General features: G+C 41.4%; 1 protein-coding gene across 2 annotated transcripts in view; it reads right to left on the bottom strand.

Moving 5' to 3' along the window:
* hpca (hippocalcin) overlaps positions 1-13,170 on the bottom strand; it is a 194,394-nt gene that overhangs the window by 40,840 nt on the left and 140,384 nt on the right. Inside the window, exon 2 of one of the 2 annotated variants that reach the window (XM_051955230.1) lies at positions 11,830-12,144. The gene's annotated coding sequence lies outside the window, so the exon portion shown is untranslated. Of the gene's footprint in view, positions 1-11,829; positions 12,262-13,170 lie in introns of those variants that run through there. The other variant, XM_022207953.2, reaches the window with a different exon arrangement.

The following is a 13,170-nucleotide window of genomic DNA, read 5'->3' as shown; positions in this document are numbered from 1 at the left end:
ACACTCAAAATGATTAATCAATTGTCAAAATTATAATTTTTGACAATCATTGTAAGTCCATATGTTAGCTCTACAGTTACACTACATATTGTTCAAAATCAATTCAGCTATTTTGCAGACTATTTTTTATTTTTAAAATTTTATTGATGAGGGTTAAACACTTTGTAGTTGCTCCTACTTTCTCTTCATATAGAACAATTGTTCTATACGAACAATTTCCATCTGGAGAGCTGGAGTTCTCTGAACCATCTGAACTTTATATAATCCTTCTTAGCTACACTGGACAATAAGCTTTCAAGGAAATAACACGGGATGCAAAAATACCAATGTATATCTAGCTTTGGTGAACCCACTGCGCATCACTGTGCATCATAGCAGTTCAAATGAAGTATACACTGCAGCATGCTTCTATCCTTTCAAGAGAAAAGTCTAATTCATAGGTTCCATGTAAATGTTTGTGGACAGCTGTTGTTTTAAAATAGGGGGCATATTTCTATACATACTACAGAGGGGAGAGATGTTGTCAGAAATATAGACTTTTCAATACTGATTGGAACATTTGTGCTTTCTCACTCTCTCTTCTGCAGACACACGGTGAAGTGCCCTCACAGCCCTGCCTCCTCTCACTCACTCACAGTTCTGTCTCCTCGTCTCTTGTCACATTTGCTCCACTTGAACAGAGGTAGGTTATGGTTTTCAAGAGACGGCAAGTGGAGAACCACCATGACCGGTTTTATATATAAGGAAAACAGTGAAAGTGTACCTCTTTGTCACGTTAAGGTCTTTTCTATTACTAAAAATCTCCCATTTTATGCTGTCAGTGCTGTGACAGTTTCCCCACATTGTACTGAAAACGGTAGCATATTGACATTTTTCAAGGTCTTTCATCGACGTTAGTATCATGACAATACTAAACAGGAGTATGTGTATGTGCATGCATTCTGAAAGATGGAAAAGTCAAAAGTGAAAACCGTATGGAGCTGCCTCACATCAGTAGAGTGAAGGATTGTGGAATACAGTACACACTTGTGTCGCTCACGCACAGCTGCTTGACTTATGGACAGTTTGCACATTTTGGCTTGAAGATGCAAAAAGCATGAACTGATTTAAAAGGAAACTCCACTCCACTAAGAACTAACAAACTGGGAATAGTTGCCTTTGGAGTTATGAAGCCTTGCAGAGTTATTTGCATAATTGATTATATTAACATTTCGTCTACAAACTGCAGCAACTGAAAATACCCATAGGGCTGTACCAACACATAAAATACGACATCCCTATAAGCAATAAATAAGCCGAGCCTTGCTGGATCCTCCATAGAAAACACTGAGGCAGCTAATCAGAGAGAATTATTTTCCATGCGGGTGCACACAGCCTGCTCTCCCATACCTGCTATCTCCTTTTATCTCCCTTTTTTGGACTTCTCTGTGCATTAATATTCTACTAAGGATCTGAGACATGTAAAGGAAAGAGAACGTTCTGTTTAGAGATGACAACTATCCTACGTTTCCACAGGCTGGGAGGAACACAGAAACATCATCTGACACATACAAACATGTTATCCTATTCAGTGCTTTCATGCTGCATGCTCCTATTTCTGTTTTGAATAGTTTGTGTGAGTTTTTAACCTCAGGTTTGCGGTCATATCATGGCACCAAACATTGTTGCCTTTCTATGAGCGGAACGTCAATACAATTGCACAGTGTTTAATCATAAAATGCACAGGTGGTAAAGCCAGCAAGTGGACTGAACATAATCAAGGGTTGCCTGACCTGCTGGAGTGCAGCAGACAGATTGACAGGTTCACCAGCTGCTACAGACCTACATACTAATCACTGTGTCAGTAATAACAAGTATTTATACTAATATCATGTAGACCTGTCCAAGAGCTTCCATAACACTTGGGCCTAATGCCTTTTGATAGTGCCAGTTGTTGCAATTTCTATTTTTTTCATGAAAACCCTGTTTTTCACCTTGTCAACACATCCATATGGTGCTTTCTATGTGCTGGATGACACATCATTAGGGGAAAAAAACAGTCAACACCATGGCTGAGTGTTTCCACCTTGAAACTGCAGTGTATTAATGACAGACTCAGAAGCAGTGCTGTGTCAGAGGTAACAAACAGAAAGAAACAACCCTGTCACCTTTCTTTGTCATGATTCTACTTCAGATTTAGTTTCCGGTTCAAACATATTTGGGTGAACTACTGTAATATTTGTCATCTTGCAGTGTCTGATCAGAGTATATACTAGAGTTTAACAGTTTGAGGTCACTTAGAAATGTCCTCTGGAGGAAGCATCATCTCTAAATGATCGGCTGGAATGGCTCTAAAGGCTGCACTAATTCATGACATATCACAATATTGCCCGTTTTACTCAATAACAGCAGAATCTCACCGTGTCTCAACCCAAGCAGATGATGGAAGTGATCAGTTTTTGTCATCAAACACTACATAGAAAAGTTTTTTTTTTTTTCAATGAAGATAACATCATCCGAGGAGATAAACTTGTGATTATGTAACAGTAAAAGAAATCATGAGTTGCAGTGTAATACATGGAGCTATTCAAGTTGTCAGCTGACAGTGGAGGACAACATGCAACAATATGGCAGCAAAGGTTAACGCAGAAGAGGACTGAAAGCAAGCAAAGACAGACACTAAACAAGACCAGCTAATCCAGTTTCAGTTTACATCAATCTGTCCTGTTTGGGGTCATGGCATTGTAGTGTTTTTGCTGATTGGTTTATAATCACAGTAAGCTGACCTTTGACCTTTTACCCGTGTAATGTCATCGCTGCCTTATTGTGAAATGTTTCCATAATTAGCATATAAATTCTTGACTTATGGCCAAAAAGCTCTGACCCTTGACCTCCCAATCTAATGAGTTTGCTGCTTAGTCCAAGTGGACAGCTGTGCTCGGGTCGGGTGATGGGATGGATATATCGACTATTTGCGGTCAGATGGTGAAGTCCATTGCTGCTTGTTGTTTTCAGAATTCAGCTCATTAAAAGCGGTCAGGAAACGCCGATCTCATGACGGTGGACTTGTGCAAATAGTGTGGAACACCTCTGTGAATATATCGCTGCAGCAGTGGCTGGTTGCTGGACTATCACTCAACCCTAAATTTGTGTTAAATTTGAAGAAATTCTATCCAGGCGGTCACAAGAAAGGCTCAGTTGGACAATCCAAAAACAAAATGCCTCTGGCTATGACTGTTGCAGGTGCAGATGCAAAAAAATAGGCTTCGCAATGAAGGAGAAAATGAACTCAGCACAATCTTTTAGACCTTGAGGCCGCATGCCAAAACACTGTTTTGCCACCATTGTGCTGGGAATTTTAAAAAAAGGTAGCGATCTACCTGTTCTACAACTACCATCCATGCACGCACTTCCAGTTATTAATTCTTCTTGTGAAGTCACGGAAGCGAATGCGGCCCCATGAGACTTCTACATCGCTGCTGATCACCAACAAGTGCTGCAAGAAATTAGGGCTCCTGCGAAAAGAGCAGCGTCTGTAATATGTGGCATTTTCCAAGCCACCTGTTCAGCCCTTCCCCCTTCACCTCTGTCCTACATGACACCTTGGACGGCCACTAATTCAACCCAACAGCTAAGAAAGGGCAGCAACATCACTCACTGCTCATTGGTGTGACGGGCACCTCATCAGTCGGCATAAACGGGGACAACAGAGAGGTAGCTGTTCTTCAAGTTACAGACAGGGTTAAAGAAAAAATGGCCTGAGTGACGGAGGGGGGGAAATAAAAAATAAATGTAAGCATAGCTGGCCACATCATAGGAGTATCACACTGCGGTCTGAGAGGCCGGAAGCACATTCACGGCTATTGAACACACTCCTCAGAAATAATGCTGCTCTTTTGCTCGGAGCTCGGCAGAAAATAGGGTTGCTATGTGATTGCACCAGCAGCCGCAGAAATGAGTCTGCAGTCATTACGGCTGCTTGTAAATGCATCCAAGCCAGCCGGCGCCAGATCGATTTTGCTATTTCTGATTGGCTCTGTGTTATTGCTCAGAGAGGCCGGCGGTGGAGGAGGTGGAGGTGAGGGAAGGGAAGCTAACGTGGAGCTCTAATTGACGGTGTCGTGGCACGAAGCAGGTTAGAACCCGTCACCCTGAACCGTTCATCTCATCGCTCTGATTGCGTGTAATACAGCCTCATGTATGATAAATAAATAAATAGATAGAAACAGGCACAATATCCACCACTCAGTTTATGCTTCTGGATCTGAGGTATAGAGGAGACACAGATGGTGGTTATTCTTCCATAAAATTCCTCACGTTCTGCTCAGGCGTGATGGAGGCATCCAAATCGAGAGAGAAACCCTTGAGGAGTGAAGAACCAGGGGAGCGCCACGAGAACTGAAAATATTTTCGGGTTTATTTTTCGCTCCAGCTTTCTGGAGTAAAGGGACTAATTAAAGTACTTTTTATTTTTCAAAGAGCTTTTTGAAATAAACAGAGAGACGAGCGGAATCGATGCAGAGAAGAATCACTTAAAGGAAATGTTCTTGTGGTCTGGGAGAGAAGTGGAAGAGAGACAGAAGCAGAGGGGATTGTGGTGTGTTGAGATAGGATCTTAGCTGACTAAAAGTGTGGCGGATGTGTCTCCACTACTATACCTTGTCCTTTAAGAGCTGTTGGCCCTTTCATGATAAAGAACACACTCGCATATGCAGCCGCTCTCACACTTTCCTCCCCTCTGGCTTCATTAGCCAAACCGCATGGCGAACTCACAGAGTAATTGGCTGCCCTTTCAGCCTCCTAATGGCTGGAGGAGAGGAAAGGATAGCAGAGAACAGGAGGCAAACCAGAAAAATTACTGTCATTTATTAAATATTTCCACTCAAAACTTATTTTCCTTGATCGCCTCCATGTGATTCCTCTTTCTCTTTGCTTTATTGTTTTAACTCCCTGCTATTTAGCTGCACTTTCTGGTTCCTACTTAATTTGTTTTTGTGTTTCTATTCAAAGATGAAGGGGAAAATCGCACACTAGTTCAGCCAAAAGATTAGAGATCTGTGTCGTTTGATTTGGATCCACTGTAGACAGAGCAGCTAGACGTCCTTATTATGAAGATTTTGAGCTGTAGTGTAGGTGAAGCTCCGGATCTGATTTGTTTGATTTAACCCTTTGAAGCCCTAAAGTCAAAGCTGGGTTTAAAAGGCCTTTTACATAATTAAAAAAAATACAGAAATGACAGCATTTGTCAGAACCAGCGCTAATGGAGGACTAAACTGTCTAATTTTCACCTTTTTTTTTTTTGAAAATTGTGAAACCATTCGTCTGTGATGTTTGGGAGAATTGTGCTAATCTAAACCAGAGTATTTCATGACAATAATTGTATTGCAATATCTCTTTTAAAATTGTGGAGAAATAAAACAGCTTTCTCCAAGCAGATTAAAAAAACTACATTTCTGCATTCGTCTGCGCAACTGTAAAACAATTAATGACTCAGCATCAGTCATGCAACAAAACTTCTGTGACTACTTGGTTGAACTGCAGGCTGTGTATATACAGGGCAGAGAGGAGACCACTAAGGAAACATAGCCCATAGCCCATTTGCCTATATGGCATTCTCAGAAATGCAGCATATTGTTTTTTAGAAATAGGACATTTGTTTATTAGCTATTTATGATCACAAATCACGGCAACATGGAATGTGGCCAATAAATGTAGATTTACCCACAAACAAAAAGACTTTGCACTGAACACAGGCGTGTGTTATGCATGTGTACATTAGGTCCGGATACCGAATCACGTGACCTAAATATGTAGCAGGCGGCGAGAATAAATGGGACTCAGAAACAACCCCACATTGTAATCAATTGTTCCTTGTATAATTTCAGACGGATAAGTCCCGATAAGTCCGCAGTGGTCGATTTGCAGTAGGATCGCAATCATGGGATCGTCAGCAGGCAGCTGACGTACTGTTCACTTGTTGTCATAGTTACAGTGATGCTGGGCCGCTATCTCAGAAGTCGCATCACTGCTAAAATATAGCCCTATAAGGTGCAGTCAATTCCAGCCATTTTCAGTACAAAAAATCGCTATTTTATTTGTAAATAAAAATATGACGACAAATACAGGGAATATTGGACGCGCATCGCGAGGTGCATTTCCTTGAAAATGACCTATTCGTGGATTTTATACCGACTTCAAGACATGTTTTGGACAAAATATTTTACTGGCTTGTTTCGTCTGGATGTCCAAGGTTTGATTATGGCCGTTTTTTGTGGAATATTTTCATCTGTGTGTAATAATGAACCCACAAATGTGAGTCGCGCTGTGTACGTTAAAGCCGTGTATAGAGAACGGATGGATGGATATTCGTTGTTTGTCGGACAAATGTGTTTATATTACCCACTGTGGTAATCACATCTGAAAATGGTTTATACCGGCGGATTCATGAGAATCTCAGCTTTCCATCGGCGTATAGTGTTTGTATAATCGCGTTTGCAGCTTCAGTCATTTAAGGAAATGCTTATGCAGATCTCAAACACTGAAGCACAACGGGCTAATCACTTGGTCCTTGTGTCATTTCTGACCTTCACTGAAAATTTCAACCAAATCTGTTAGTCCATTTTTGAGAAATGTTGCACACAGACGGAATAACAGACGGACAGACAAACATACGCTGCATTCCTTGACGGAGGAATTATATCTATAGGATGTACAGTTTTCAGGAGTATTAGTACACCTGTGGGTCATTGGTAAAATGGTGTACATGTTGATTCCAGGTTGTAAAATTAGACAATTCAACTTAACCTTCATTTTTGTTTGTTTTTTTGTGATTTACTGCATTATAATTTGTTACACGGCACAAATACATTTTTGAGTTATCTCTAGCCACAACTGTGCTGCTTTCATTGAGGTGCGAAACTTTAAATTGCAATGAAAAATTATCCCACAGTGAGCATAAATGAGACAGGAGGAAACAAATGCCCTGAGCCTGTCTGGAGTTCAGAGGGTTGCAAGCAAGCAACTGCAACCTATTCACAAAAGAGGATCCAAAAGAATAACACCCAGCATTCACGTGCCAATACAACGAGTGGCGATGCTCTGACAAACAACCAAACGCACCACTGACACTGAGCTCCCGGCTAAATCCAGCGTCACCTCAGAGTCATTGGTGAAATCTTAGGTTTTTAGTGTCTCTGAGCCATCCACCTCCAGCAGAGCGATTGCTCTCTCAGCCTTATCACAGACATTATCAGACTGGATGTCTGACAGGCAGGAGACGCCCCTCCCCGGTAGGATCAGGGCAGATTATAGGGAAACACAGATCGCATCCCACTCATCCCACTCCCCAGCATATGAAACCACGGTCACAAAGACAGAAGGCTTCAAGCATGAAAACATTTTTGGAGTAGCTAATTCCCACTAGTTTCATTGTAAATATGTAGCATACCTCTATTTCCAAATCTCAAGCTATATCTGAATATTGACTTGGTGTAATTCTGTATTTTATGAAAGGGACCATTGTACTGATTCCACACATGAAATTCAGTGAAGTCGGCTTGGAATCAAAAATCGTCTTACCTAAAAATGCTAATGATAAGTAATGATGTCAACAGGCTAATTCTTATTGACTTCCACTACTGTTCAAAAGTCTGGGGTCACTCAGAAATGTCCTTATTTTTGAAAGAAAAGCATGTTTTTTTTTCAGTAAATATAACACTAAATTAATCAGAAATCCAGTCAAGACATTGCTAATGATGTAAATCACTATTCTAGCTGTAAACGGCTGATTTTTAACAGAATATCTACATAGGGGTACAGAGGAACATTTCCAGCAGCCATCACTCCAGTGTTCTAATGCTACATTGTGTTAGCTAATGGTGTTGAAAGGCTAATTGATGATTAGATGATTTCTGTCACCTGGCGCCGACGCAAGTGGCAGCCTCACCAGCAGCAGCTCAGTGTGCTCTGTGAATTTCTCTTTGGAGATTAATAAAATATCTATCTATCTATCTATCTAGAAAACCCTTGTGCAATTATGTCAGCACATGAATAAATATGTGGGTTTTCAAGGAAAACATGAATTTGTCTGGGTGACCCCAAACTTTTGAGTGCATTCTTTAACAAAAAGTCCCCATTGCATGGCATGTTGGGATGAAAGAAGTTCATATTTGAAAGGCAAGATGCTACTGCACTGTACTATGTGGAATGCAGGATCTGATGTTTTATAGCTGACCTAAATGAGACAATAAAACAAGGCATGATCTCTGTGTTTTTTTTCATTCCAAAATCTTTTGTAAAACAGTTTAACTTTAATGTTACAATTCAGAATAACAAAAATTTCAACAGCAAACTTCATTGATTTGTTATATAATTTTCAGCATTTATCTGTCAGTGTTGATCAGCTGTTACCTGTGATTTGTGACTAGTCAGATATGTTTATTCAGTCAGGTATGAGCAGATTTGGTTGTTTCACATTAACGTATTTAGTAATTCTGTTTTTCTCACAGGTGTAAAGTGGGCGGGGCTCATTTGGAAGACGATGATGTTATGCATTCGTTTGTACCAATTGGAGCGTCTAAACATCTGGAATCAACATTTTGAGGACAGTTTTGGTTGTGGAACAGTTAAATCAATATCAGTTCAGTCAGATTACAACACCCCTACACAATCTCAATGTATAAATTATTGGAATTTCTCAATGTTTTTTAAAAATTAAATATGTACTATGTGGACGTTTTCAGAGGTTTTAAAATAATTTAACTGCCGGTAGGAGACGGAAAGCAAATCCCAGTCCTTGCTGTCAAAGTGTGACGCTCAGCAGTAACACAGCGTTACATGACTTCCACCTCTGTCATTTACATCTGAAAGGTCACATGCCAGGAAAAAGGTAAACATAATTCATCATTTGAACAAAAAACGGTGCATGTTTTTTGGTGAGGAGAGTCTCTAATATCTCAATACCAAACAGCATTTAAAAAGGCGTGTCGTTGATGCTTTATGAGAAAGTGGCTACTCAGTATTAACTAATTGAATTGTAACATAACTCTCTTAAAAGATAAACAAATTCATTTCCATTTCCCCCCATTACTGTGTCATACCACCAAACCACAGATCCTTTTTACTCAGAGCCTTCAAGTACATCTCTTAATGATTTTTTTTTTTTTTCCAGAAAGCCCTAAGAGTTATCCTCAGAAATTTCCACTGGCCTTTTATATCCATCATGCTGCCGGAAGACGTACAAACAGCAGGCCTCTGTGGAGGGAATTTAACCCGACACGTGGCTCTGGAGGCCACTCCGGGTCTACCAAAGTTTCCAGCATCAATAACACTCAAAGGTTTCACATGTGTCTGGAAGAAAGAGCCCATGTGTTTCTATCGCATGATAAAATCTGACCTGCACTCACGTGACACAACAGAAACCTTAATTCAAAGTGACTCTCCAGCTGTGTACTTATGTATTCAATGCATACAGGCGGTCAGGGGCGTCTTGTCAAGAATTTCTCGCGGCATCACATGAGAGCAAGGTCACCTATATGAGCAAAGCTGCACTGTCCCTATTAATGTGAGAGCCTGCAGTGTCAAAAAAAAAGAGAAAGAAATCCATTATACACACAGGAGAAATGCATGAAACAGCCACTGAAGAGAGTCAACGATAAAACCGCTCCAGTATGGAACTCCCCTGCACCATTGAAGCGCACCTTGACTACAGCATTTATCATTTGCGAAGTGCTTAACGCCTCAGGGTTACAACCTCCTCTGATATGTATACATACAAGATAGAAGTGAGTGAGAGTGTGTGTGCGTGCAGGCGGGTATGTTTATGAGTCCAAGTGGCAGAGAGTGTAGTGCTCCACTGAACATTTATCTTCTTATGTAACAACTAGACTAGCATTAGCACATGAAGGCTAAACACCGCCTCATCCCAGCAAAGTGTGAGCAGCAGGATTCTGTCGGCTTCTCAGCCCGAACAAATAGAGTCGAGCACATCTCCTTAAGTCATGAGCCTCGAATCTACAGATCACTTTGTAACGGCCGTGCCATCATTAACCTGGGGCCAACGTCAGCCACATCACTGGCCCTCTCATCATTATTTTCATTGCTAGACAATCAGAGAATAACCACGGTGAATTTTTGCCACTCATGTGCTTCCTATAAATACTCCTGAGCGGACGGCAGGTGACTTTCAGCACACATTTCACGTCTCTTGCCGTCTGATGTCTGACAGAAACTTGTTAAATCGGAAAGGATTACATAGAAGGCGAGCAACAGCTGCGTGGCAGGAGAACATGCATCATGATTGAGAAACAGAAATTGGTGGAAACGACATTTTTGCCTGTCACTGGCTATGGAAATGTGTTGTATATGAAGGATTCTGCTAATTGAGATTCATGATCAAATGTGGTACCCTTACTCACCATTGTGTGCTCTATTCTAAAGTTAATTGGACATTTTTAAGTGTCCGACATCTCAGTCATTGGTATGTGTTTATTTACAGAACCATTCTGGGTACTGTTCCTTCTTATTTGTCTTGCCTTTCAACCCGGAAACATGGAAGTCACAATCTCCGATCTATGGATACTCTGCAATTTGTCATCCCCAAAGTACGATCTGAACTGGGCAAGAAAGCATTTAGGTTTTTGGCACCTAATGCTTAGAATGAATTACAATCTCAGCTTCGACTTCAAGCCCTCGTCACACTGAATGAGTTTAAAGCTCTGATGAAATCACTACAGTCTGCCTTGTCTGAGTACAAGTGTTATATGTGATCAAAGGAGGTCTCTGCTCTCAATAGGACTAACCTGGTTAAATAAATGCTAAATAAATAAATAAAGATGTTTACAGTGAGGTTGGCATAGGCGGACTTGTTATCTGAAGGAAAAGCAGAGGTCCCGAACACCTCAGTGACAGACAATCATTTAAGATGACATGTTCCGTACCCCTCAGAGCCATTCAGCCCCCCGCCTCTAATTCATCCAGTCCCCAACACTAGTGGCGATCAGGACAGAAGCACCTCTCATATGTCCAGTATGGATGAAACGCCATGTTTTACATGATACATGAGATGTGCAGATAGCGGCTAAAGGAGGGTGTGGGCTGTTTGTGCAGACTCCTGCTGCATGTGAGCACACCGGAGGCAAAGCAAGACTCAACTACTTCACACTTTGGATCATTAAGATGATACTACAGTAACACTATTTATATAAGTTTTTAAAAAAGTGAGACATTATGTAGCTGCTACAAAACAAAAGGATGATTTTTGTTTGGAATCTCTAAAAACCTCATACTGAAAACCAATGAAAACAACAACCTATTTATTATCCTATATAAAAATATGTTTGTGAGCAAATTAGTGTGTTTTATTACTAGTAGATGATAAAAAAAAAAAAAAGCACAAAGTGAAAAGCTGTCTCCCTCTGTTATGGAGGAGTTCAGGGCAGCTCGGAGCAGAGATAGGAGGAAGATCCAGAGCACCACCATGCGCATCCATCCTCTCCTCCTGTCCCGCGTTCTGATCATTCATAAAAAAATGGCAGGCCTACACTGCTGCCACACGATTGGCTGCGCAAAATACTGCTTTCCTCCCTTTATGTAAGTGAGCTGTCCCGAGAACTGCACAATAACACTGAACATCTGTTCCAATGCGCGGTGATATAAACTGCAGAGGAATGTTCTTGTCGCTCAGGCGGGCTAATTGTCAGCGCACAGCCGGGAGACGCACAGTTTCAGCGGGTAAACAAAAGCGTCTGCGCCGCTTCTGCAGGATCCCTTATAATAGATATATGATAAGCAGGAATAACCAAACAGGCTGAACATTTCAGATGTACACGAACATCATGCCTTTTTCCTTACCCGGTACAGCGAGGTAGTGTCTTGGCCGGGGACGTAGGGTCTCCCTGCTGCGGGACCTGCGCGGAGGACAACCGGGGAGAGATGGGGGATGCTCGGCTCGCTCTGGACGCTTCACTCCGGAGCTCCTTGTGCGCTGGATCGAGATCTCCTCTCTGCTTCTTAATACACACTCACACACGTCCACACACGCCGACTGGCTGGCTGGCTGAGCGACTGACTGAGTGGCCCTTGGCTACTGCAGCCGAACCCTGCAAACCATGTTACCGTGCAGGCGAGAGGCAGCAGAGATGGTGCTGCTGCTGCTGCTGCTGCTGGCTTTCTCTCTCCTGCAGGGGACGGGACAGCAGCGGAGGACAGTGTGTTTAAGTGGTGTGCGCCGGTGGAGTGGATTTAAACGGGGGGATGGTGTCGTTGGGATTACGTGGTAGGGGTTTAATTAGATAGCGCTGCGCCCATTGGCACCGAGGTTGCGCACATCCCTCCTCCTACTGCCCTCTCTCTCTCTCTCTCTCTCTCTCTCTCTCTCTCTCTCTCTCTCTCTCTCTCCCTCAGAGTGAAATAGATGGACGTGCATGCAACAACACAGAACGATGCTGCTCCACGTTGTGTGTGGAATAGACCTAATGTTCACTGCGCAACGTTTCTGTTCTAGTCATTGGAGATGAGCTCTGGACAGGGGTCACAAACAAGGACCCTTAAATCTTCACGTTTATAATTTTCTGCCACATATTACTCAGTAATAGGTAATAAACTATCAAAGGCTGACTGATTCAGCTTACACATCAATGGTGCAATTGTTATTCCATGTTTTATTCGTTGTTGAGGTAGAGTGAGGGATTCAATCAAGGCTGATGATGTTATGAAAATATATAAAATAGAATCGAGGATATACATTTACTCTGCCCATTCTTATGGAAAACTTGATGTTATCTCCAGCTTATATGATTCACTGTTTTCTTCTTCTTCTACCAGCCAAAAAGGTTATGCTAAAAGGGTTGTTGTGAGACACATGTTCCATGCATAATAATTATTATTTAAAATGTTATATTGATTGAAAAAAAAAAGCTGCCACAATTACAAGAGACAAGAATAAAAAAAATGCCAAAAAAAGGAGATTTGAATTAATTTTTAACAGTTTCATTTGAGATTCAATTTGGTCATCGGGGTTGGACGAGGAAAATGGCATTTTAGGGGGAATTATGGACTTTTTTTGTGTTTTAAAAATATTTTCAAACTTTCTTTTCTCCAATTTTATTGTATTTTTTTAGATTTGCTCTCACGACAAGTAAATTCACACAACAACTGCATGTTTTAGTATTTTGTACTTGGATTATTTGATGT

Source organism: Acanthochromis polyacanthus, chromosome 11 (assembly GCF_021347895.1).
Source record: "Acanthochromis polyacanthus isolate Apoly-LR-REF ecotype Palm Island chromosome 11, KAUST_Apoly_ChrSc, whole genome shotgun sequence".
NCBI classification, from domain to species: Eukaryota; Metazoa; Chordata; class Actinopteri; family Pomacentridae; genus Acanthochromis; species Acanthochromis polyacanthus.
The sequence above is the reverse complement of the archived record's forward strand: the minus strand, read 5'-3'. Positions and strand labels throughout refer to the sequence as shown.